Source organism: Heliangelus exortis, chromosome 2 (genome assembly GCF_036169615.1).
Source record: "Heliangelus exortis chromosome 2, bHelExo1.hap1, whole genome shotgun sequence".
NCBI classification, from domain to species: domain Eukaryota; kingdom Metazoa; phylum Chordata; class Aves; order Apodiformes; family Trochilidae; genus Heliangelus; species Heliangelus exortis.
Window position 1 is genome coordinate 23,311,784 of NC_092423.1, and position 26,806 is coordinate 23,338,589.

The 26,806-nt window shown below is 38.5% G+C and overlaps 1 protein-coding gene across 2 annotated transcripts in view; it reads left to right on the plus strand.

The window, feature by feature from the left end:
* CDK14 (cyclin dependent kinase 14) overlaps nucleotides 1-26,746 on the plus strand; it is a 306,222-nt gene extending 279,476 nt beyond the window's left edge. For both annotated transcript variants that reach the window (XM_071735199.1, XM_071735201.1), the window contains one exon: nucleotides 22,503-26,746. The gene's annotated coding sequence lies outside the window, so the exon portion shown is untranslated. The remainder of the gene's footprint in view (nucleotides 1-22,502) is intronic.
* The last annotated feature ends 60 nt before the right edge of the window (nucleotides 26,747-26,806 follow it).

Consider the following 26,806-nt stretch of genomic DNA (forward strand, 5'->3'; position numbering starts at 1 on the left):
GGTGTATTTGGGAGAGTGGCTGAGAAGACAGCTTCAATGTAGGAAGAGGTGAAGTGGAGGAGGATGCCTGCAAGTGAATAGAGGACAGGACGTGTGTCTCCGAGAAGGTTGGGAAACAACTGGGCGAGGGCAGGCTGGTAATCTGATGAGAAAAGTAACTGCAAATGCATGTGTAAGTGAATGCCAGGCATGAAGTGATTCGTGATTAAAAGGCTTACTGTGTAAGTGGGTGTTGGTATTTATGGTAAGGAGAAAGGGAGGTTTGTAATTTACTTCTGCTTAAGGTGGTAACTTTTGGGGGGGTTCGACAACTTTGCAATGTTTGACAGGGTGAGCAGTTCTTAAAGTGGTCCCCACACTTGTGGTGGCTGCTCCACAGGACTGGATTAAACAATACAACTTAAAAACTTTTCAGAAATTTTCACAGAGTCCTGTTGGCTCAGATATTTGGATTGTTTCAGCATCTCATACTGTGAAGTCTGTAAACAAGATTCTTTCTCAGTTGTTTTTTCTTTGCACCTACGTTTCATGTTTTCTATTGCTGAAAGTGATTACCAGTAATTCTAGAATTGTGGAAACTATTTTGAAATAGCATAAAATTGTTCTAGTGTCATCAGCTTTTTAACTTTGCAGACAGATGTGGTTTGATAAAACCTTGTTGTCTGAATACCTCTACTAGCTTTCAGCTTGCACAAGATTGCCAGAAATGCAAGACATCATTTACTGTCTAGTCATTTCATCTGTTCCATGTTTCAGCCAAAATAAATTCTGTCTTGCCCTACCCATTTCCTTCTTTCCTCATGCAGTATGTCAGCTCTGTATCTTTTCTTTTGTTAGGGAGCATAGTTTTATTCATCTGGTCAAAGCACCTATAACAATGAGAATTACAAGTATCCAAGTTCTGTGGATTGTCATCAGTGTGACAGATAAGGTACTCTGTATCCTGTCACTGTCCTCTGAAACAGGCAGGTTTGGAGGTCATTTGTGTCTACCCCTAAATCATAGCTTTATGTTTGCTACCTCTCTCTCCTAATTTTAGGGTCATCTTTAGACGATAAAGCTACTGATTTCATAAAAGTGAAGTTTCACAAAGAAATGCTAAAGAGCTTTTTATGGAGAACTACTGACATATATATACATGGGCAGACATCTATGTATCTTAGTGTGTAGGATTCAGGAAATGTGAACATCTGTTTTCTCTTAATAGTCTCTTCTGCTATTTAATTAATAAGAATTATTTTTATCTCATTCATGTCTGACCTGAAGAATTCACAGAAGGTAGTTCTCTCTCAGTCAACACATCTCCACTGTGTATACATATTCAACACGTCTTTGTGAACTTAGTAAATCCATCTGTTTGAAAGGACAATGTGAAATTCTGTGTTAAACTGTGGTCTGCTACACACATGTCCGTTCTCCTTTTATTTTCTTTGAACACAGAACACAGTAAAATGTATTGTACGGCGTACCAGTTTGATATCACTTTGATAGACATGATGTGACCTTATATACACACTCCAATGTACTCTAATCCGTGGTCTCCCAGCTCCCACTCTGCAGGATTTCTGCGATGTTGATGGAACCCTGTGATTTCACAGAGCAGCTGCGGTGACCCCTCGCCCTGCTCACTGCTGCTGACAGCTGCCTACCATGTGTAGAGGAAACCTCACAGACTAAAATCTCCCTCATAAAGCAAAGATCTTTAGATAAACATGCAGGTCTGATCATGCTACTACTTTAAAAATAAATAGTTGAAACTCAGAACTTTTTGTGTGGTGCTAAAAGAGCGGTAGCTAAATATCCCAGGCATTCTGCCTGGTAAAAATAGTGGAACTGTGACACAGTGTCTCCTTGTAAAAAAAGAAAGAAGTTTGTTATAAACAATGAAAGGCATCCTAGGCATAAATAATCTGCATAAGACATTAGTTAATCTGTCTGTTAGGACAGGTTTAACTGGCTAAACAAGGCTCATCAGGTTCTTCTGGTTTATGTTTAAGAGTACTGTTGTAACAACCTGAAGTCAGAAAAACATAGCCAGCCAGTAATTTCTATATTAAATAAGAAAGGCTGACTTCATCTGAATTGTAACTTTTACCCACATGGTATATTTACTTCTATCAGGATTTTTATTTAGGGAAAAATAGAGTGCTATGGAAGCAGGAATGTAAACTGATTTACAACTAAGGAACAAAGTTGGGTGTGATTTTTTTTCTTTTCTCTTTCTCTCTCTCTCTTTTTTTTTTTTTTTTTTAATACTGAAACTTAACATCATTATAAGGTAAAACCAGGTTGGCATTGTACCTCTAAAGACATTTCATTCTCATACAGTACCAAGAGTTATATCATTGCTAATGTTTTCCTGCTGAGCTACCACCATTTTATGTCTTATTGTCATAGTCCTACATTGATGTACCTTCCCCATTTGGGTAGAGGTCATTATCCTGGTGCCCAGCTGCATTGCCTCTGCTGAGCAGGTTAACTGCTTGAGGTCTTTTATCTAGACAAATGTTTTACCAGCACTTTTGCTCCATGATGACACAAATTGTTCCTCAGAGGTCAAATTCAGATGAATTAGCAAAGCTATGGTAGCATGTTCCCTGTATCTTCATATACTCATTCAGACCCATGTGAGTAAAGGTATTGGCTTTGTGAAATGAATAAAAAAAGTGATTAAAGTGTCCTTTTTTTCCTCAATATTTGTTTCATTCAAGTAAGTGTTGTCTTCACTTATTATTTTTAAGGTCACTGTAAAACTGGGTTGTCAAAAGAATGCCATTTTACAATGAATTTTGACACATATATGGTAATCATAATAGCCAGTTCTTACAACTGAATTGTGTTCATAATGAGCACAATTCACAGTTCACACATTTCTGATGTGTTAGCAAATTCTATCAGTTTCTTCCCTTAAAATAGTAGCTTTGAGACTATTAGCAATTCCCGGGGCATTTTTTGGTAGTTTCTTTCTGTGTGTGAGTGATAATCAAGAGGCCAAATAATAAGTGAGAAAATGCCCTGGAGCTTGCTCAGCTGGGCTAAGATTTGACAACACTAGATAATATGGGTACTCCACAGGCAGATAAGAACATTTAAACAAGATGTAAGAGCCTGTTAAAGTGTGGTTTTAGGGTACTAGAGCTTTCAAAAGATTAAGTAGAAGTAAATTTTAATGTTCATTTGAACAACTTCATGTTGAGTGTAATGCAGATGTGTATTTTTAACAGTAAAAAACAAGTCGGGAAAGGAAGAAAACAGTGGTGGTTGCAACTAACTTTTATACTGTATACCTTTTTCAGGTAAAAAGATCTAACATATGTAATGTAAGGGGTTCATGGGGTTAGTAGATTCTGTCAGCATTGTCCCAAGCAGCAAAAGAAGTGTACAAGCACTAATCCTTTGCATCTCTTAATAAGAATTTGAAGATTCCTTGATTTGAGAAATGGTATTTGGTATGACTTTGCCAAACAGAAATGATGAGCACTGTAATTTCTCATACAAAGAACAGTCTCTTTTCATCTCTTGTTCATACAAACCTCAATTTAACAATGTAGCTGAACAAATATTTAGCTTTAGGGATGTGATTAAGACCTACTGAAGCAAATGAAGTTTCTGGAGGTGCCAGCATAGGGAATAGGAATTCTTCTCTCAATCTGTACTAAATTTCCTTTAAAGTTTAAAACTTTTAAGCTTAGAACGACAGAGACAGGATTGAGGTCACTTGCCTTCCCAAAGATCTAAAAGGTATCAGTGCATAATAGGATTTCAGTATTTATTGCTTTAGCTGCAAGTATTTAATTTATGTTGAAAATACTAATACACAACTTTAACTCAGTAATTCCCATTTCTTCCTGTCTCCCACTGGGAAAACCACATGGACTTCAAACAAGCTCTGTGTGGGTACTGGTCTCTTTGCATGGAGTCTGTTAATGGGTCAGGGCTACAGCCTTCACGTGGAGGAAGAAAAAAGGAAGCTGGGTTTTATCCATGTGCATGCATAAAAGCAGAAATAGATATATCAAGGTATATGTTGTTGTTTTATAACGTAGATTCTTTGTTGGCTCCAAAGCTCTGAGGTGCATTTTTTTTCTAAAGGAACATGCTGTTTAAAAGAGCATTAGTTTCATTTTTTGCTGGTTAGGGTGGTTGGAGGTTTTGGCCTTTTTTTTTTCTTTTCTTTTCTTTTCATAGACTTTTTATAGTAGTGCATACAAACAACATTTTGGAAGACTTCTGTATATGAAAGCATCAGGAGGCAGAGAGAAAGAAGATTGTTGTTCCATCTGTATGATGGGTTTAGGCCTGGGAAAGGCTCAGTTCTCTCAGCAGTGGAGGGAGATTTTCAGGTGAATAAGAACTGATTCAATTAGTGCTTAAATTAATGAGTTTCACTGTCTGCTGTCTCTGCTGGGTTTTAGATTCAGTCTGCCAGGAAGGATATGGGGCTCATCTGAACTGCTGAGGCCATAAGGGCGCAGCAAGGGTATAGACAACTGGCATTTTTATTTTTCAGGTTAGGGCAATTAGTTTTGTTAGCTTAATCATGTCCATGTAGCTTGGTTCTCACAAGGAAATTTTCTGCTTTGGTACTTAAAAATTATCAAAGACTGTCATGAGAATTTGATCTTTGTTTGTTGTATGAGTTCATTTAGAGTATGGCAACGGCTGCTGCAGCCAGTGAACTTAAATAAATGTCTGTTGGATATCTATTTAGCAGCAGGCTCCAGTATTTTCAGCACCATCTCTGTGTAACCTTTTAATCTAGTTCTTGTCTTTGACTTTTCATATTTTATATATTTAACCCCTTGATGCAGATATTTTGCATTAAGTGCTTTAGAAATCCTGATTTACTGCCTGCAGGGATTAACCAGAATTCCGGTATTCTTGCTTTATCTACATTCATTTATACAGCCCATTTATTTCTAATAAATAGATTGGCCAGATCATATTTCTCTGTAACCTCTAAGCCCTGAAAATAAATTTATGCAGTGACATAATGAAAATAATAAAAACTGTCTTGTGTATTGCTCATATTCTTTCTTTAAATATCAGCTTCCAATGGCACAGTGGGTTTATATTCTCCAAGTAAACAGCACCTTTGAGGTTCATGCTGCAAAGCTCTAATTTCTAGTTGACTTCTGAGAGGATTTAATCAAACTGCAGGATATATGATTCAAAGCAAAAAATGTAATTAAGAAAAATCTTTTTCTGTAGGCAAAGAGCAGCTTGTTTTCATTAATTTTATGAAGAATGTTGTTTTTCTTGGCTGAAAACTTAAGCTCATGGGACAAAGGAAGATTTATGGGGTGATCCACAAAATCACACAGGTTTTGTTTTGCAGTGCTGTTTTTGCAGTCACCACTAGAGTCCCTGTAGCTGAAGGTTTATCACTGTTTCTTTTTATAAATCTCTATTTTCAGAAAAGGCTTTTACTCAGCGATTAGCTTTGAGCTAAATATATGCACACAAAGTCTCAGTGTGTATGTAGTGTGGCAAGCATGTATATTTTAATGTAAACAATTTATCATACCTCAAGAGCTCTTGCATTGCAAAGAAAAATGAAGCTGGAGCAAGGATGGATATTTCGACCTCCCATTAGTATACTGCCTGCACTTCTTTGTCGTTAGGCTTTATTTATACATCTGGCAAACCCTCCAGCAGTTGTTGAGAGATACTAGAATAGAAGATCAGAGACATCATGTCTCTTGCCCTAATCCTTCAAGGTGTCAAGGCCATTTGTGAGGTGCTTGGCCCAAAGATCTATGCCTTGTATAAGGTTTTCACTTGTGTGATCAGCAGAGTGGAGGTACAGAGATGAGGCTGGCTTGTTGGGCTGCTGTTTGATTTATTTCTGCCCCTTGAGTTTTGACCTCTTAGATTTGAAGTTCAAATTCAACTTTTTAACTTTGATACACGTATTTTTAAACCAAAGAGTACATTTATTTAGTTAATGAAATATTTAGTTTAATGAAATACATTTTGTGTCTTTAAGAACAGTAGTGCCCAAACAATAATGGAACAAGTATCTTTTAACAGAATGCTCTTTCATTCCCCATAATGTCAGCAAGAGTGTCTACTTGTTTAATATTGTAGTAAACAGAAAAGTTCATGGTTCAGTGCTTAAGCCTCTGAGTTGTCTCCCCAACTGTTCCTGGCTGCCAGTATTTTACTTACTCAACAGGAAACTAATTTAATTAGTACAAAGAACAGGCCAGTACAGTTGCCTATATGAAATTCTTTCAGTTTTTAGAAAGCATATGCTAAAATCCCTACCTCAGATGAGAAAACAGAGTTCATAAAATTTACACAATGGAATATCTGTTACCCTGTATTATCAAAGGTTGCTGTCTCAAATTATGTTACTGTGATCTTGCAACATCAAACCAGACAAAATATTTCAGTTGAAAAAGGTAGAGGCTGATTGTAAATGTGAGCCAGGCTCATGTTTCCTATCATACATCTCTTCATCCTGTTTGTGACTAACTGGGAAGAGGTACCATTAGTTCTTAGCAACACTGTCTTCTCCTCAAGTCTGCTTCAAGAACTTTATTAAAGTGGCAAATTCAAACAGTTGTTAGGAAATAAAAAAGTAATCTTTTAAATTTTGTTTCCTCCAACTGTGGTTTATGCATTCATCTAAAGACTTAATTTGCAGAACCATATACTATTTTTTCTTTGAGACTTCAAATTTCTTTCTTACAGGATAATGGATAGTGAACACAGATGGATAGCTAATGTTTCTTTTCATCTTCATCATTCTGTGTTTGATTTTATTCATTATGGCTACAGCATCCATAGCCTGCACCAGATACAGAATCATTAATTTCCAGAGAGGCTTTTGTGATGGATCGTATCTCAGTTCTTTGTCAGCATTGAGAAGCCACCTGCACAGTATCTCCATGAGTTGAAATAGTACAGAGATGTCCATTTTACACACTAGGATCTGAGGCACAGGTATTAAAATGGCAATTGTTAAAAATAAATCAATTTTTCCTGCCTGATTTCTCAGAGCTCCTAGCATCTTTTAGTGCTTAATATGTTCAGATTGGATTTCATTTTGCATTGACCTCACTCGGAGCAGTGAATGCTCAGCATATCAGCAGCCCAAGCCAAGAACCATCTTGGATTATGCAGAAAATGGGAGTTGCCAAGTGAATTTCTACTAAAAAAAAAAAAAATAAATTATAACTTCTCTAGCATAATGTAGGAGCTATGGGAGAAGCAGGATTCAAATGTGATTTTCTAGGCTACTGAAACTTTCTTACTTTTTCTCTTCTGCTCAGCTGACTTGAGACCATCCAACTTCCACAATAAAGAAATCAAGGGTCTTATTTTTTCTAAAACTCTCTGTCTTACAAAGACAGTTTATAGTTTGATATGGTAAGGGTGTCATGTGGGCCAAGAAAACGATCACGCGTTAAAGACGACTACAGTTACAGATGGAAATAGATGCAATACTGAACAAGATTTTTTAACTCCTTTCAAGAGCTATAATTTCCCAAATTTTCAGAAACTGCGGAAGTGAAAGAAAGAAGTTTCTGTGTATGGAATCACACTGATGCCTTCTTTCACCTTCATCGAAATGTGTTGTCAGTGGGATTCATACCTTTCAACCCACAGTGTGAGGCCAGTAGGTAGCAGTAGGAGGTGATTATCCTGTGTCAGGCTGACACAGGAGAAAACACAGTGCACTGTGCAAACAAGCTTACCTGCTGTTTGTTGGATAGGAGATAATGTTGTGTGACCCAGGAATAATAGGTCCTCCTGCTGCTGCTGAAAAGACATGTAGCCTCCTGGCTGCACACTCTTTGTTGTCTGCCCTCTGCCTCTCTGTGTCTCCTTCAGCCCCTTTTCTTCACAGTCACATCCCTATTCCCAAACCTGGTGCTTCAGCCTGTTTCTCTTCTCCACGTTAAAATGGAGTAAAGCATGGGATTGTGCTTAATAGTGCCTGTCCTGATGACTGGGTGTTTGACTCAAGGGGTATTTTTAGTATTGCTCTTTTCTTTTTTGTTATCTCTTATATCCCTTCCCCCCAAAACCCCTCAAAACTGGTGTTTGCAAATATGCAAAGAGGAGTCTATCCCTCTCTTTATCAAAGTTAAATGTTATGAAAGTTGGTTCTTTCAACATGTTATCCTTCTGTCTGCATTGTTTGCCTGCCTGTCCTGGTCAAAGATTGAATAACTGAGAACATGGCTTTCTTGTTTAACCACTTTTAATCACTTGACATTGCATTTAGAGCTAGTTTGCACAAGATATGTGAAAAGCAAAGAGCCTCACTCGCATGCTAGCTTAACTGCCAGGAACATTTTCCCCTCCCATCTGCTGCGTTCATTATTATTTAAAAGCAAACCAGGAGCCAGAATTGGATTAGCAGAGTGGGTGGCACCAGTGGAAAACAAGCTTTGTGTTGGCAGTCACCCTGCCAAGTTCATGTGAAATTGCCCATTTTAGCTGGCAGCTTCAGCTTAGCTTGGTGTGATGACATATGGGCCTGGAGGGTAAGAATCTATTTCCATATTATAGCAGCTTCTGCTGTGAAACCTCGTCGTTTGTAGCTGTGTGGTTGCCTGGCTTCAGCTGCAGACTGCCCTCCTGGACTGTTTTGTCACACTGGACTCCTTGGCTGTTGTCTCAGCTTTTTCCCAAGGTCCCCTCAGTGGCTCTGCCTACATGTCAATACCCCGTTTTCCCCCAGCTACTCTCTTGGTCCCAAGTCATAAGTGTGTTAAATGTCAATAAAGCAAAATAGGGAAGATTATAACCCCCTCATCTGTGGGGCCCCCAGAATCAAAGGAGAGAAGTCAAACCCTTGCTTTGACTCTTGAGGCTCAGTAGTTTCTCAGAACAGCAGGGATATCTATTTTATGTTTGAAAAATAAATAATGTAGCGTTTATGTTACACCTCAACTTTAAACATAACCACCTCATAAGCAGGAATTTACAAATGAAAAAGTAACTTCTTTAAATTATTAAAAATCCCCTATTTCAAATACTAGTGTTCTAAAATTTTCCAGGATAGGGTTTCAGCACCCAGTGTTGTCTGTTGTACTTCTGCATAAAGGAAGTTTCGGTGCCTTGCATTGAAATCCATGTGACAGGGATACCACCAACTTAGTCAATTCTGTAAAATAAGCTCAAAGATATTTCTGAAACCAGACTGCCCCTAAGTCCCTCAGCTGTGATTAGTGAGTTAACAATAACATTTCTTATTTCAGAAATCTCTTTTTCATCCTTCCCTTACTATATATGGAAAATAATTAAAATAACTCTATGCAAAGCCCTTTCAAAGCACAAAGTAGGTATCTCTCTGAGTTTACAGTGCCGTTATTGTTGGTTATTGCTTGTAGGGATAAAAATGTTCTGAGGAATGAGAGTTACAGGCTGTTGACATGCCTTTAAATTCTTTATTACAATTTCCAGGATTTTCAGTGCCTTTTTCAATCACTTTTTTTTTTTTTTTAATTTTACTTTGAGCATGCTCTACTGCTAGATGTTACTTTAGAAACCTTTGTTTGAAGGATAGTGAAGGGGGACAGAGAAACCTTGCTGGTGAGAATATATGATTCACTTCCATGAAACCTGAAAAACAGAAGAGTTTATTCATGCTAATTCATGTTGTCACAGCCTGTGTGTGGTAACAACCCTGGTCTAACGTAGTTTGACAAAGGTGAGCAAAACATGATGCATGATGCCATTAAAAAACTGTAGGCACGTGTAATGAGGGAATCAGTTGCACATCAGAGATAGGAGTTGGTGTGCAGCTCTCTGCCTGTACCCATCCCTCTGCTCACACTGCTTTGGAGGGCTTCTTTTGCATGACATACATGTTGTTGGCATTTTCCTGCTGTTAGCTCAATGATGACCAGTTAGGAGAAGTGTCAGGAAGTGGGCAAATATGTCCCAATCAGTGATCAAAATCTAACGCTCTTGAATATGTTTATATTTGTCACCAAATGGCTGCAAAATCAGAACATAACTCACCAGTAAGCTGGTTAGATAGCATTAATATATCAAACCAGAGGCCTACATTTTTGAAGGATTTCATTCTGTGATGAACTCAGTTAATGAAGTCCCTGCTGGGGGTGAGAGATGTGATCAGGGCACAAGCTCCAGTGCTCCAGCATCTTTGTCACTGCCTATGAAGAGCCCTGAACACCTCACTTAGGCACAAAGGGGTAGCTTAATTCTTTTTTCATTCTTTGTAAGTAAGCTAGTTCTTCATATGGAACTTATTGTCCTTAATACATAAATTGTATTTTTTGTCTGGATAAAATTGAAAGACCGTGTTAGTTTTTGGAAGGGTATCTGATACAGTAGGTAGTGTTTATATTGAAAAGCCTGTATTTTAAGCTGAAAGGGGCTAATGACACACAGACAGTTACATTTTCTGTTTGTAGAGAGCAATGCTGTGTTCTGCTAATGTGTCCATTTCACCTTCTTTTAGTAATTAGACACAGAACATGCCTGTCATAGAAATGCTGGGTATTGTTCACTATTGGGATTATCTGTCCATCTGTTCTGCTCCTTCTTTCTCTCCTTTCCTGTAGCAGTTTTTGGCCTCATATCTTTGGGATTTTTCATAGAGACTGCTACATATTTTACGTGATTCATAAAATTAATTCAATCTAATCATGTGGATTGAACTTCAGTCACCATGAACAAGTGAAGACTTAATGTAGTACAGTGCTGTTCAGTAATGCTAAAGAAGTTTCAGTTTGAGAAAAGCCATCATAAACTATATGCCCACCCAGATTTATTTTAATTAAAATCATCCATGAGTCTTGGCTGTTGCTTTGACTACTAAGTACTTAAAAATAATCTTAATACACATGTTTGTTTTTTCCTCAGCTGTAAAAATACATATTCTGCTACGTGATTGTTTTTTTATCTGATTTATTTAAATAGAGTTAGGTAAAGATGAAGTTTATAGGGAAGGTTAAAGGGTCAAAATCCCATTTAATTAACTCACACTCTCTTGGGAAGCAGCCAAGGTAAAAGAATGCAGTGAAAGTAAGCTTCAAATAATATGAAATCTTTGAAAAAGACTAACCACCTTTGGTGAAAGGCTTTCCTGTTCTTAACCCTGTGTCATTTGAACTATTTAAATGAGCTATGCAAACCTTATATTTATAATGGATTTTTAAAAAAGATTAAGTATTTCCTGCAGTTACAAGAAAACTGATGCTTATGGCACTGAAAGAAAAGCCTTTAGTACTGCATCTTATCGTGATCCCTGTCTTTGTGTACCACAAAATACTCAGTATGTTGCACTTGATTTGACATCTATTATTTTTGCCTCAGATATGAAGCCTCTCAAGTGTGTGAGGCCACTTTTTAAACACATATAAGTAAAAAAAAACAATTAGGAGTGGAGAGGAAGCTTCTGTAATATCTGAAGGAGGCCACATTTTCAAAGCATGTGGATGCTGCATGATTTGAAAAAGTTATGTCCATGGGAAGAATCTCATGCTGGATTTCCCAAACCATGCATTATATTTTAACATTTTAGTCATACATGTGGAAAAGGTTCTTGCCACAGACAGAGTGGGAACTCTGAGAAATAAAATCTTGGAGCTGCTTTGTGATCTCTATATATACTAGATAGGATATCCTCATTGCTGTGGTGATGCTCTGTAGACGTGCCAATTCTGGTGCATTTTTTCCATTTAATGCCATAGAGGCTGCACTGTGGAAATATTTGTTTCAGTGTTCCATTGGGTTTGTTTGTAAAAATGGAACTGGCAGGGAAAAACACATCTGGCCTGAATCTGCCAATATTCTACTATTCAACTATTTCTAATGCCACAGATTTTCAGCAAGAATCTCAAGTAGGAGCTGTATAGGTGAAAAAACTGCATACCAGTATTCAGTAAGTATCAGTAAAGCCTATAGGGAATAAGCATGAAGGAAAGCAATATTCCCTATAGACACTGCTGCATTTCCTAAACTGATTTTTCTCCCCCTTCCCCATTCTGGTCTTCAGAACTGTTGGGCTGGAAAAAAAATCAGGCTTGAAAAGGTCTACTTGAAAGGTTTCCTGATCTTCTGTCACTGAATGTCATTGAATGACATTCATGGTGTGGGTGGACACAGAGCCTAAGAGCTTTAGACATGATAATATTTGGAAATATATTCCAAAATTTAAATACCTCTATTACTTAAAATTGCCATTAATTTAATATACTTTAATTGTGGGAAAGATCCTTCTGATTCAGCATGTGAGGTCTGCATTCTGTCTAATTTTATGTGTGCTTAAAGATTGCAGTGCTGTTCTAAAAAATGTGTTTTAATTGACATGACCACTTTGGCATGATGCTCAGTCTCTGAAAAGCCACAGCAGCAAATAGAATGCATAACCAGATGGTGCTTAGTTAGAAGGATCTTTGCTATCCAGAATGTGACTGCAATGATGTCTGTTCTGTCAAGCTTAGAACAAAGGCATCTGTAACTCCACATTCCAGATTAATTGAGACTTCCTTGCTGGATTGAAAGGTGCTCTCTTTTTAGAAACAAACAAACAAACAAACAAACAAACAAACAAACAAAACAACAAACAAAAAACCTCTAGGAAAACAGTAACAAAATTAAAAATACAGGTGAGAAATAATTTTGGTTTTATTTTTTTCTTAGCTTACTAATTCCTCCTTCTCCTTCCTTCTCCATTTAAGCATTCATTTTCTCTTCTCCGAAGAAGAATTAACAAGTAAAACTTAAAACCCAACTGTCTGTAGGTACCCCCAGGCTACTACTATGATTTTGTAGTATGAAACATTCACACTTTGTTTTCATAATGGTTAGCATTTTTCTGTAGGAACTAAAGTAGTTTGTAGTATGATCCCTTGCAGAGGTACCTTTGTTTCTGTAAGCTGATTGGTAAATAGTCCACACCCATCTCAAGTCTGTCTCATACCTATTTTGTGCTGATTACTTTAGAAGCATTAATTTTCACTTATCTTTCAAGAAGTAACTTTCCTAATACTAGCAATCACAGGTATACAAAATTTCCTATTTTTAAATACCTGTGTATACTTTAATCTTTGCATGATGTGGTGCTTAATTTTCAGGAGGAGGTGAATGCTAATGAGCCATCTGGCAGGTATGAAGGCTCTCACATCTCATAATGAATCCAAAGCTTTTCTGTCCTTTTTTTAAGTCTCTGGTTAAATATGACTTGAAGCTTCACCAACCGTTAAATATCTCCTTGATATATTGGCAAGCCAACATATTTTTATTGCTAAAAAATGAAAAACAACCCCAAAAAATCCAAGGAACTTTAAGGCATGGGCTCTCAGCCATCTCTAGTTTGCTGCTCCCTTGAAACATGTACAGGAGATTATCCTTATTAGGCAATCTTATGGGTATTCCCAAATCTTCTGAGTATGGTTTTCTTCCTTTTTAATTAGTAGGTCACTATGTGACAACTTCTGTCTGCTCCCCTACATGGCCAGCCGAGGCAGATTCCACTGTGTTTCTGGATACCTGAAAATAATTACCCATTTTTGTGTTGGGAAGTGGCTTCAGACTTTGGAAAGTGAAGCTTTGTTATGAGAAATGCACTGGGGATCTGCTGTTGATGAAAAATGAGGAGGTAAAGCCACGATTTTATCTTTGCAGGCAAAACCAGCATGATAAATTTCTGCCAAGCTTATCCAGGCAGTTCCTTCTTGGCTCCCCCTCCAGTTTGCAGTCCCGTTAGTTGTGCTGGTGCAGCTATTTATAGGTTTGGTGTAAGCTAGATCTCTGGGAAGATCTATGTTATAAATAATCCCACTTCTGATACTTTTAGTGATCTAGTGTGCAGGGAGTCTTCTCAGGGCAAGCGACACGTGCACGAGTTGCAGGTCAGGAATAAGGAGTCAGGTTTGCAGGCAACAGACATCTCAATCTGTCTCTGCTTCAAAGATGAGACATGGTGTAAGGGTACCACAGCTCAGCTAACTTGCACTCACTTGCCAGTGGTTGAGCCTCAGTCCTTTGGCTTTTTGGTTTATCAAGAGAGTGCAGTGAGGAAATCTCTAACCAGCTCTTCCTGGTACTCCTTTTCACCACAGAGGGGTTCAAACTTGCAATAAACCAGTTAACCAGAGCATTACTGGCTGTATATAATTTTCCAACAGATATTTTCTTTTCTCAGTTCTATGCATCCATAACTGATAAGCTCTTTTTTTTTGTTCTTCTTCTTTCTGATGTTTTAATTAAGCTACATATAAATTTTGCTCAGGCATAACATTTACTTATCTGTTTCGGAGGAGAGCTGGTGCTACAGCTGAGATAAGGATCCCATTGTGTCAAACACTGGCAGGTTTAGGTTCTCTCATTATTGATCCAGGGAGGCAGCATTTCTCTAGTTCACATTCAGTCCATCCCTCTTTGGCAGCCTTTTTTGCAAGTTTTCAGAGTGAGAAACAGCTATTTAGACACATTACATTAATCAGGAAAAAAATAAAGGAAAAAAAAAATGAGAGAGGGGTTTGTTTGGATTTCTTGCATGTTTGAATCTAGAAATTCTTTTGAGTTAGATCCAACAGTTTTTCTACGGATAAAATAATGAGTGAAAAATTATGCCATTAAAAATACAAATAACATACTGAATCCTGCAACCCTTGGAAAAGGAAAAACAGACCAGAAGGGTGTGAGAAGTTAGCATTTGGCTGTTTGTCAGGTTTGAGAAGTATGTTCTTGCAAACCAGTAGCACTAATATTTTTCTGGTCTTGATGTATACCAAAATCCTGAGCTTGCTTTTTTGTTTTTAATAAAGTTTCCATGGCTTTGCTTGCAAACTATACTGAGCTCAAAAGCACTCTTATTTTTGTAGTATCTTCGTCTGAAGTATTAGTTTTCCCGGAGCTCGCTCACAGAGGGCTGTGCTTTATTCTTGAAAACTAGAAGACATGTAGTAGATTCAGTCCTGGCCATTTTCCTTGTGAAGCCTTATTCAAATGGTAATTATAAAAGGCTTTGTGGACTTTGTTCTCAACTCAAAGAAAAAACTTCAGCTGTGGGCAGCTAGGGTAGGAATGAATTTTTGTTGAACGACTTGGAGAAAACTAATTTGGAAGTTACTATGGCCACTTAAAAGTTAAAGGTATACCTACAAATCAACTGGGAAACCAATCATGTTACCAAATATCATTGAAAGTTAATATTGTGAATAAAATGTATTGCAGGGAGGATCAGGCAAGGAGGATCCTTTTTTTCCTAACAAGATGTACTATGAAGGAATTAGTTAGGATATTTTGAAGAAACTGTGTGCAGAGTATGCACAGTAGGCTCATAATTACTAATATGCATATATACTATTTAGCAACTGGTGTGCAATTTTGCTCCTTGGTATCAGTCTCTGGGCTGTTAGATGCACAAGGTGATGTAGGACTTTCATTTTGGACTTTTTTTTTTTATATAAAGTCAAAATTTGGAAAACTTACAGTCCGAGTAAGGATTTTAACAACTGACAAAGTTTGCAGCAGTTCTAATGTCGCATTTTTGTTAAATTTAACTGTATTTATATAATTGGAACTATTGGCGGCTCCAGCTAAAACTGGGTACTCATTTTGGGGGGCACTCTAAACCCAGAAGCTAGGAGATAAAACAGAACCCCTGTTACAAAACAGGGGTTAAAAGAGGAGAAAGTGCCCTGCCTACAGTCACATTCAGTAGTAAAACTGAAGTCTTGGCTTCTATTTTCCAGCCCCTTATCCACTGTGCCATAGACCTCTCCCCTTTAAAAGGTTATGTCACTTATTTCATGGATACTCGTAAAATAATTAAGTTTATAATTGTGTTACTATTCTAACTTTATTTTCTGGCTAGTTTGCAGTCTTTGTCTAGCACTCATTTCTTCTAGGGTCATCCCTTCACACTCACCCCCAAAGGCAAATCCCTTTATTTGGAGCTGCAGTGCTCTGCTCAGAGGCAAAGCCCATCTGTGAAAAATTCTTAGGGGGAAGAGGAATTCTTAAAACAGGAATGTGTCCATAGGCAATCTATATTATGATTCATAGGTTAGAACTGTGGAGAATACACAGCAATTTTCATCACTGACTACGGAGCCTCCAAGACCCAGTGTGTAAGAATACCAGAGCAGTAACTAAGACACAGGGTAAAAGAACAAGAAAAATTAATCAGTAAATCCTTTGTTACTTAGTTGTCGTGTGGTTCACTTTACATGACTGATAGCAGTTATTAGTACACTGTAAGTATCCCTCACAGTGCTGTCTGTGAAAATATCAGCCAACAGGTGCCAAGATAATCCAGAGGTGTCATTTAAACATTAAATGGGGTTAAATAGTACTAAAGAAATGTATAGTGAATTGGAAAAGATGTGGCCCAGGTGAGGATGTTCTCTCTTTATGAAGTTAAGCCCCATCCCAGGGAAAAGATTGGAAGTCGCATTCATAGTGTACTTGGCAAAGGAGTTTATATCTAATGTTTTGGCCACGTGGGTAACTTGCGTGTATTTTGCTAAGGCTTCCTTAATTTTTTAGTTACAGCAGTGAAGGCTCCTGAGTTGACAGTAGAAACTGATTGTGTAAACACAGGCTTTGACATAAGTTGGAATGAAATTGTAATAATTTAGCTTTATTCTACTCCTGAAAGTTGCTTTATAGACACACCGCTAGGAAAATATGTTTTTCAGTGTTATTTTAGAAGTGATGCAAATCCTGTGTATTTGAGTTCAGGAATCACAGGAATCACATGCCAGCCTGTAGCAGAAAATATTTTCTTCAAACCTTTCTCAGTTTTTTAAAAAAATCATAGTTTTTTTTAGTGTTAGGTTGTTTTTTTTTTTTTTTCAAATAAATTTTTAATGACAGCCTTAAGACTTGCCTCTCCTGTGTATTTTGGAGCATGGGTAACTAGATAAAACTAAAGCCCAGCAGAAAGCAATTTTAGTAATCTTATATTTAGCCTTAGTGAACAGTATTCCTTGTGAAACCACAAACCAGGTATAGTCCATCGAAGAAAAGCTTTCAACAAAGCTGGGCTGTATACTGAAATAGTCTTTGAACTAACACCTCTGAAGATACACAGAGCAACTTTAGAGGCAGAGAGTCTACTGAGCCTTGTCCGTGGGGTGATTCAGAGCCTGAGCTAACGATACTGCAGATCTTTTTTTTCCCCCCATATATTAGAAGAATTGCATTTCTTTTAAATCTCACAGAAGTAAAACTTGTGCCAAAGAAAGGACCCTACACAGTGTGGCAATTCTGTATTCTAAGGCATATTTTTATAGAAATTTCTTTATGTACCCCTGTTTTCCACATACATTCAGGCTCATATGTGCACATTACTCGTGTGTTTCTGTTTGTGCACATATAGACACAGATATAAAATAAGACATGTATGCATGTGTGTAGATATATATTTGAAAAGGAAAAAGAATTTATGAGAGGCTGGCAAGATTTAATTTGTCTGCTTGTATTTAGCACTTAAGGGCTTATATACTCAGTTTGCTCAAAAGAGTGAAGAAGTTCTCCTTGCTTATGCCTCAAATCAGAAATGCATGAAGTGCAGCTGCAGAGATAATACATTCTCCCCAAAGGCTTTGGCTGAGCAAATTAGGTGTCAATGGGGTGCCTGCGCAGGCAGTACTCTCCCTAATTAGTCTCTTGAGCATAGTTGGTGGCGGGTATAAGATGATCTAATCAATTGGTCTGTGTCTGATGGTACGTGCAGAAATCCTAGCAGGCAGAGCTGTCTCCCACAGGTCACTCACCTGCACAGCGGGAACGCTCATTTTCATTTTTCATCTCCCCCATCACATGATGCTGACAGTTGGTTTTAAGAAAATTGAATCCAAAAAATATCTAGTTCATAGGGCATGTAGGTCAAAATAAAGTTGCATTATGGGTATTGGTGATCCAATTAATTAATATTTATAGCAATGACTTGTGTATAGATATTAGCTGAGTGCAAATAGTATTGATAAGGTTTGGCTGTCTTTTTTTAAACTATTTCTCTTACAAAGGTGGGAATAAAAGGTGTGGGGAAAAAATCACCTTTTAATAATCTACTTTTTTAAAGGAGAGTAGAGTAGCTGTGGTGTGTGCATGTACGATAGAGGGAGAAGCAGAAAGAATATGTTGCTGATGATCTTAAATACCCCCACGTTTCAGCTGCCAGGGAATACAGTATCTCCAGCTGTCAACTCACATTTTTAATTTAAATCTAGCATTGTAGAATTAATACTCTTACAATAGTGCTAAACAACCTCAACATAAATAAACCTGCACTCCTGAGTGTGCTCTGCATGCTAAGGACCCTGCAGGAGCACAGCCCCACCCTATGTAATTTATACACAAATTAAAAGCAGGGAGAGAGGGATGCTGGTGCTGCCAAAAGGAACACAGAGTGAATCGGTGATTTGCATTTTTAAAGGAATGGATGTTCTTTTACTAATTAAAATAAAACAAAATATTTGCGATTTAGTCACCCTTGTCTGCCTCATGTCTTAAGAGCATGATTAATGTTTACATTACAAGCTTTAGGATCTCTTCCTAGAACCACTCTTACATCAGCAGCTGCTGCATGCTGAAGTTGGCCTCTGCCATTCTTAGCATCATTTATCACCTTATTTTATCCCATTCAGGATCTGGGACAAACAGGATGTATGCAGCATTTGATTTCTCTAGGTAATAAACATAGAATTGAGTTACTTGATTTAGGCCACTTGATACTTCAAGCACATCATTAACTTGCATGTAAACTTCTATTAGGCTTAGTAGAGGTGTCATGAAAACCAGAAGTACCTGGACCTGTGGTAAAAAAAAAATGCAAGTTCATTTTTAAGTCAATCTGTTACACTTCATTTTTTGTATTCTTTTGTTTTTCTTTTTTCTTTAAACAAACACACAAACAAAAACCTTCAACAAAAACAAACAAACAAAACCTCTGAGATCTGAAAGAACCTTCTTTTGCTCTTGGGAGATCACAAGTTGTAAATATTCCATTTAACAATTTACTCTTTTATAAGCAAAACTGTGACCAGTTGTAAATATTCCAGTCTGCCAAGTGAGCAGGCAAACCTTTGATTTGTATGATCAGGGAAATGTATTAAATTCCAAGTAAGGATATTTCTAAAATATATCTTATAAAATGCAAACGTGGAATACGAAGCCATCTGGGAACTGAATGGCAGCACTGAAGAAACAATGCTTTTTTAACAAAAAGATTGGTTCATGCCAACATAAAATTTCATGTTGATTTTATTACAGATTTTCTGCTGTGGACAAAGAGACACCCTTCTCTTCCTCTGGTTTAGGGGAGGTGTTTATTTGATGTGACACAATGAGCCTCATCTTAACCAAAACCAAAGCAAAGAGGTCCCCTGTTCCCCAGCCCAGCAATTCCAGTGCTCCTCTGTGAGGTTCAGTTTCTTCCTCTGCCTCAGGAGAGGCAGACCCCTGTCCCCCATTGCCCAGGAGAAGGCTGGCACTCCAAGAGGGCATTCTGAGGCCAAGGGATTTCACCTGCTGACTCCACTTTGAACTGCCAATAAACATTTACTGAATTAGGGATTCAGATGCAAACATTACATATGCCCAGTGTATCTGTTCCTAACCACCAGGCTTGTTCCCTTTCTCAAAGATCATGTAAGGATGCACAGGGAAATTGTCTTGGCAGCCAAAACTTCGAGTTCAGACTCAGAACAACCTGGGCATCAGGGTGCTGGTCTGACCAGCAGGAACCAGGCAGGAGATGAGTTTTAACATGGCTTCAGAGAGACTGTGACCACCAGCCACCCCCTGGTTCCAGTTGCATTGTTTTCTAAACTTTTCCCAGCCAGAACCACTGGGGAAATGTGGCACCAAATTACCTTCTTTTCTGGCAGCTTTATTTTTTGACCCACTCTAAATCTTGAGCCTATGCAGAAGGTGGGAGGTGGCATTGCCTGATGTACAGTTCCATGGGTTCTTCAGGAAACTTGTTACCCCAGTTGCTGCACTGGCATAGCAGGACCCAGCAAAGCTGGAGCCAGTGGACGTAAAACTGTCAGCTGCCTTACACTGACCCAAAACAGGAAACCAAATGGGTTTCTTTATGAAACATTACAATCTCCCATTAATGTTTATGTAACCCCTACCACCCTTTCCAAGTCCTCTGTGTTCTGCCCATGGTCTGCATTTGTGCTGGAAGTGGCTGTCAGTATGCAAAGGGATTTCTTTTTTCCCTGTGTTAAATGGTAACAACTGTCAGCTTGTCCATTTCTAAGGAACAAAGTTCTAGGGCATGGTTCTCTAAGTATTAACCTTCCAATGAAGGTATTCCCCATGTCACAGGCTCAGGCCCTGCTATCAGCTTTGCCTACAGAGCCAAACTTGAAGCCAGAAAACATAGTATTGTCACTGTAAAATGTAGCACAACCCTAAGAGAACTGTGATGCTCACCTTTAGAAATTGTCCTGAGGTTGACTGATAGAAAGGAAAATTTCTGTGTAATTGCAGTGTAATTGCAGTTATTCTCAAATCTGAGCAATTTGGTACCTTCTCTGCATGGAGGCTTTCCTATACAAATAATTTTGTTACCTGTCCTAGATATCCTTGCTGCTTATGCCAGTCTCTGGAACTTTGAGCTTAGTGTGAAATGAGGAAAACTGTTTTGAACCTGGGCAGATCTGGCTTCCAAACTGCAATCCTGCCTTCCCCAGCTTCAGTGTGGATGGAGGTGGGGGGAAAATTGAAGCTCAACATTGGAAGGAGCTTTGGGAGTCTAGTTGCTTCTTTATAAGGAGGGGCTCCAAAGAGGTTGCCCCTAGAAGTATTCATGAAGGAAGGGGAATGTCAGATTTGAGTAATATTGTCAACAGTGTTTCACCACTCAGCAGTTGTGAATCTCGGCATTTTCCAAACTCCTTTCCTTTTTAAGCTTATGAAGGGTAAACTGGTAAGCTGGCATGAGAACAGCTCTAATGTATTCCTTGAAAAAAATATTTACTGGCACTTCAGCCAAACTCCTGAGGAAAACCACCCTGGGGAAAGTGAGACTTGCGTGTGGAATAGACATTCCACACAAACTGCTGAGGCATTTAGAAAACAAACCAAGATGTAGTAGACCAAGCTCCAAGAGGGCTCAAGATGCTGCCACACATCAAGAGCAAGCTTTTGTTTATCCAGTTCAGGTATTCTGATGCTTAAAGCGTAAAAGAAGGAGAGCTTTCAGGAACCATGACACAAACCCTGGAACTTACGAAAGTGAGATGTTGCGTAAAGATCAGGCAGTTTTGATGAAAGCTACAATTCAAATTTTATGCTTGAAGCTGCAGCTCAAAACTGATGCCTTGTTTTTCTTCTGCTTTTCAAATGAGTACTAGACTAGATTCACTGGCACATGCATCCAGTTTGATTTAAATAGTTTTAGGACATGCTAATACAAACCAGTTCCATGCTCAATTAATATTTCAGCATTCTTTTTCTTAAGTACAGCCATATCTGACTGTCCTCCTGCAAGTACATTTTTTTAAAGGTAGCAGGTCTGCAGTTACAATCCTCAGTCTTGAAAAACCTTGTAAAACAAATACATTTTTAACACGAGAAAACTACAGAATTTCTCAGAAAGTGTCACTTTATTACTTGGCATAGAATTCTACTTCGACATTTATTAAGAGTTAAATATGTTAATTATAAAGTCCTGCCAATGGCTCCAGTCCGTCTAGCATTCATTCAGCCTTCACCTGGCTTTTCCTGCAGCTGTTGAATGCAATGTTTTAAGGTAGTGTCTCCCACATTTTCAGCCTGCCTCCTGTTTTGTGTAAGTCTCAAAAACATCATGGTACCTTCTTGCAGGCCCAATCACTGCTTTGTGCCCAGACAAATCCACTGCAGTGTGAAAGACAATGTTAAGCAAAGCTATTGATATAATGTTTATTCTCTGTATATGAAAGGAGAAGATTTAGTCATCTGCCTACTAATGGAAAACCACCAAAATAAAGGTGAATATGTGTAAAGGATGTACAACAAGGAGCTTCATGATCTGGCTGTGTTTGTGGAAGTGTTTATGACATGCCCCAGAGTTCCTCAACTCTTGGGAAGCAAACCTGAGGACACCTTTTCATAAGCTAGTTGCAGGTGTTGCTGTGAAGGTGATTGCTAGGGACTTCATGAGAAAGGGGGCAAAAAAGAGCTTATAAGCTGATGCTGGCCCAGCATTGAGCAACCTTCATTTGCACTGACAGGGTGTGACCACCTGTAGAAGAGCCAGGTGTCTATTTATGGCTTTCTATAATTTCCATGCAGAATATGGGTGCTTGATGGCACCTTTGAAGATTAGCACTTGGGGCAGAGATACATGAATGTAGATTGATATATCTCACTTAGGCAACCACCCTGAAAACAATGCTGGTTTTGAGGTAAGAGCTCTAAAAGTGCTTTGGAAGTCTGTTCTTTGCTCTGAGTTGATGTCTTCGTAACCAGCTTTGGACTAACCTATTTTTTACCAAGTAAGAAATCATTACAACATGCAATTAATGAGGCTTATTATAATTTATATTGTTTCCTTACAGGATTAAATTTACCAGTTTGGAGGAGGGAAACAAAAACCTAATGAGGAGGCCAACACCAGGAAGGAGCCACGGCCTGTTTCCTTTCTTTCTCTATGGTGGATTTCATTCAAAAGAAAATTGAAGCTGGCAAGACCCTGTTTTTTTTCCTGCAATTTATTTAAAACCTTGCACGCATTTGGATACCTTGTGATTTCAGAGAACTATGTGAAGATTAAGCTTTTGCTTACTGATACATGGCATGTACTCTTTCAGTCTTTTGTGTTTGATTTTGTTTGGTTTTCCACTGCAGCGCTGCATCTTTGTAAGGATTTTTATGCTTTCACCAGCAATGTCTTAAATACATTAAGACAACACATTTGGTGTTCACACTTCTTCAGTAACAACTGTACAAAAAAAGCCAACAGTGGCACAAAGGACTGTGTGTTTTCTTTGAGAGTTTTGCATATTTTGCAACCAATGGGAAGACTATTCCTGCCAGAGCAAGCCCAACTTGTCTGATCAGCTGACAATTACAGCACCTTGCCACTGTTCCTGAAGTGTTGTTGGGTTATTTCTTTTTTCATTATCTCCTCAGACCAACCGTTCATATCCATTTTAAGAACATGGCAATAATTGCATGTTTACTTCAGTACTCTGACTTTAGTTACTCTGCTTAGGCTATGTAGCATGCCAGTTTTCAAAATAGGTCTGTGAAAAAGACATAGCAAAAATTATGAGATGTAAGCAGCTGACAGATTTACAGCAAATTCTTTGTTTTTCTTCCCTGTAAGAATATTTCTTTCTTTTATGGGTCTTGGCTAACATCTCTATGTTTTTCCTCATCCTATTTACCTTTTGGAATGTTTTCTTGAAAACAGAGATAATGAAACAGTTCTGTTTAATTCAAGGCAGACACCGAGGTACAGAAAACTTTTGCTGAACGAGCCATTAAATCGAGCTGTGTTACTATGCTGTGTATAAAGCAAAGTGGAGAATTTTCCTTATCCCAAACTGCTGTTCCACACCAAAGCACCTTTCAAGTGCACCTTTCCAAAGGTACTCTGAGCTGACTGGAAGGCAATACCAGATACTGTGTCTTTAGATAGCCTTCCTGAATGAATCATTCAAATGCAAACTTTGCGAGAAACAAAGTTTTCTGATTTTAGAAAAGGAAACCGCTGCTACATTTTGTCTGGGGAGAACATTGTGTTCAGGGGTGTAATAAAACTGCCCCGAGCATGTACAATGCTTGGCATTCAGAGAGGGCAGGGCACAGTGAAAAAACCACTGCTGAGTTATGGTCCTGCTCAGACAGAAATGCTTACTAGGCAATATTATTGTACACATAAATTTGACATCCTTTGCTCGCTGAATGCATTGAATTACATTTTTAACAAGTGTGGTAACACTTTGGTTAGCTTTTCAGTGTTTAAAAGTAGGGGGAAAGGATTTGTGCTACTGCCATCTTATTAAACTCCAACAGCGTTTAATAAGAAAAAAACACCCAATAAGGCAAATCCTTGAATGTACAAGTAGCTACGAAAGGCCTCTTAATGATCTAGGATATGAGTCTACACTTTCAAAGAGATGAACCATGGAAATATTCTCAATATTTGCACAGCCATTAAAAGACACTTTTCCCCAATGACATCTCTGTTTCTGGATCTGTTAAAAGCCATCTGAAATTCACTTTTAATCACAATCCTATTTAGTACTTATTATAGTTTTTCCCTGGTGTTTATCAGGGGAAAAAAGTGACCACTGAACTTCTGAATTTATCACACACTGAAACTGCCTTAGACGTGGTTTGTTTGGGTTTCATGTTTCTTTTTTTTGTAAAAGAAAAGTCTTTTATACATTATCTTTGCTACTTAAATCGTGTGCAGTTTGATGACTAAAATTAGCTATTTTTAGAAAAAAAAACTTGCTGCAAAAATCTGAAGAATTTTTGAAAATGTAACAAAGATTTCAATTAGGAATATAAGGGTAGTTTCATAGACACATCTACTTGGCAGCTTAAATTAGGAGACAAGCAATTATGCTGCTCAACTAAACATCTGAAGGTTTAATACAGAGAATAATTCCCCAACCATTCCCACAAGCCCAGCACATTACTGTCCATAGTGACTCATCTGCAGTGTTTGCTTAAGGTATGTTTGTGTATGTGTGTGTACACACACGTGCATGTGAAATTATCTTCTCTGCCCCATTCCACTTTTAAGCAACCACTGAAATAAAGCTAGCCCAGAAATCTTCAAACTCAACTGCCCAAAGAGAAGTGCATAAATATCTAGTTCCTCAAACAGTGACATGATTTTCAGCAGTAGTGAGGTTATCTCAGGTACTGATCAAATAAGGAGTGACCTCTTACTTATGCACCTACTTCCCAGGCACCCTGATTGCCTGTGGTGACTTGGGTTTGCTGCTCTCCTGCCAAGGCTCTGGGCCCTGGGGATGTTCTCCCAGCACGGAGGGTAACTGGGCTCAGCAAGCTGGTGCTGTTTGCATAAATTGCAGATTATTCCTCTGGAACATCAGATCTGCTGGGAAAAATCAAGTTTTTTTGAGAAAGCAGAACCACCTCTGTCCAGGGAACTGATGGTACAGCTTTATTGCTCTCTTCCTCCTTCCAGCAGAGCCCTTACCTGCATGGCTAGCCTGATAGACAGCCATCAGTTAGGACCCCCTATCAACCCAGCATCTTAAAGAAGTGGGGTTTTCCCCATAGCTCTTCTTAGAGCTGTGGAATGGACCGTTCAAAGCCCACCAATGCTCTTGAGACAGCTTTAGTGAAGATCAGTAGTGTTACCGTCTTTTTTTCTTATCCTTCTCAAATTGGGTCTTTACAGAATCTTCAAAAGGACAACAAGAAGTAGCCTGGCCTTCCAGAAGTGCTATGGATGCCAGGAATGTGGTGTTTCATGCCATCAGGAGTAAAAAATCAGCTTAAGTGACCAATAGTCTATGGATCAGGGTCCTTGAGAAACTGTGGGGCTCACCTGGAGCTGATAATTGGCAGCAGCATAAGTTTGATTTTCCTACTGCTTGGCTGAGCCCCAATAGATCCTTCCTGATGATATTGAGAGGATGTGGCTTTGCTGTGAGAGGGGAGAGCAAGCCACAGGGAAGCAGGTGTAGTAGGCAGATAAAAGTGGGAGGGCAAGTTCTAACTCTGTATGAGATCTATTATTAAGAGAACGAGGAAGGGAAGATGGTGGCAGAGATGATCTGCACGGTAGAGAGACTCCTTGAAAGTTTAAGTTCACAGAACCTGACTTTTATATCATCAACCAGCTGGAGATGGCTTAGTCCCCTCACCTGCTGGGTTCAGATCAGCTCTAATCAGCACCCAGTCCACACTTGCACCAGTCAGGACACTCCAATAGTGCCAACACCACGTGACTGTATGGTATCCCAGATCAGTTGGGTCCTTTTAATTCTCAATATTGTTTTTAATCAGAACCATGGTTTAAGATAGTTTGCCAGTACATGCAACACTGAAAATTCTGTCTGCAGTAGACAGAGGCACTGGGGGGGTTTGCTTTCTTGTTGGTGTGTGCAGGGATTCCACACTTCAAGCTCCTGGGGAAGGAAGGTAGGATAATAAGTTCCCTGTGGGCTGGTGGGGGATGTACACCCCTGTGTGCTCTGTGTCAGTGCACACAACTGAATGTGTAGTCAATGCTCTGGTATACTCATAGGCAAAATATTCATCTGTGAATATTATTGGGATTGTAATCTTTGTTATATAAAACATTTAGGCTGTACAGACTGGGGAGCAAAATGCAGGTGCCCTATATAAACAGAATTACGTTGCATTACTGAGCATAAAAATATTCTCTCCCCTACCAGCATTTAGGTGGAGTGACTGTATGTTACTGCCTTGCATTTTTCACTTAAGCAAAAAAAAAATCTAAAAGTAAAGTATGCACTAATAATTCCCATCCCCCAGAATGCATTTCAATGGTGCTGCATACAAAATCCCTGCTTGCCAGCTTCCACGTGGATTTTTGTATGGTGCACTAAGAGGTGTTCTTTTTTTAACAAATAAAAAGGGGAAGGCTGGTACATGAAAACGATGTTAATGTAATTAATATATATATATATACTTCAGAAGAACAGCATAGTAAGCAGTACAGTAAAATAAATGTTGCATTATTTGTTACACCTTGTAATTTGTCTGTATTATGAAAGATGTAATGGTTTGTCAGCTGTAACTGTTGTTTTCTTGTAACATCATATTGAATAAAGTGTAGCAGAATCTCTCTTCTTCTTGGTATATGTGATCTAGACCTAACCCAGAGAATAAAGCCTTTCTTTTAGTT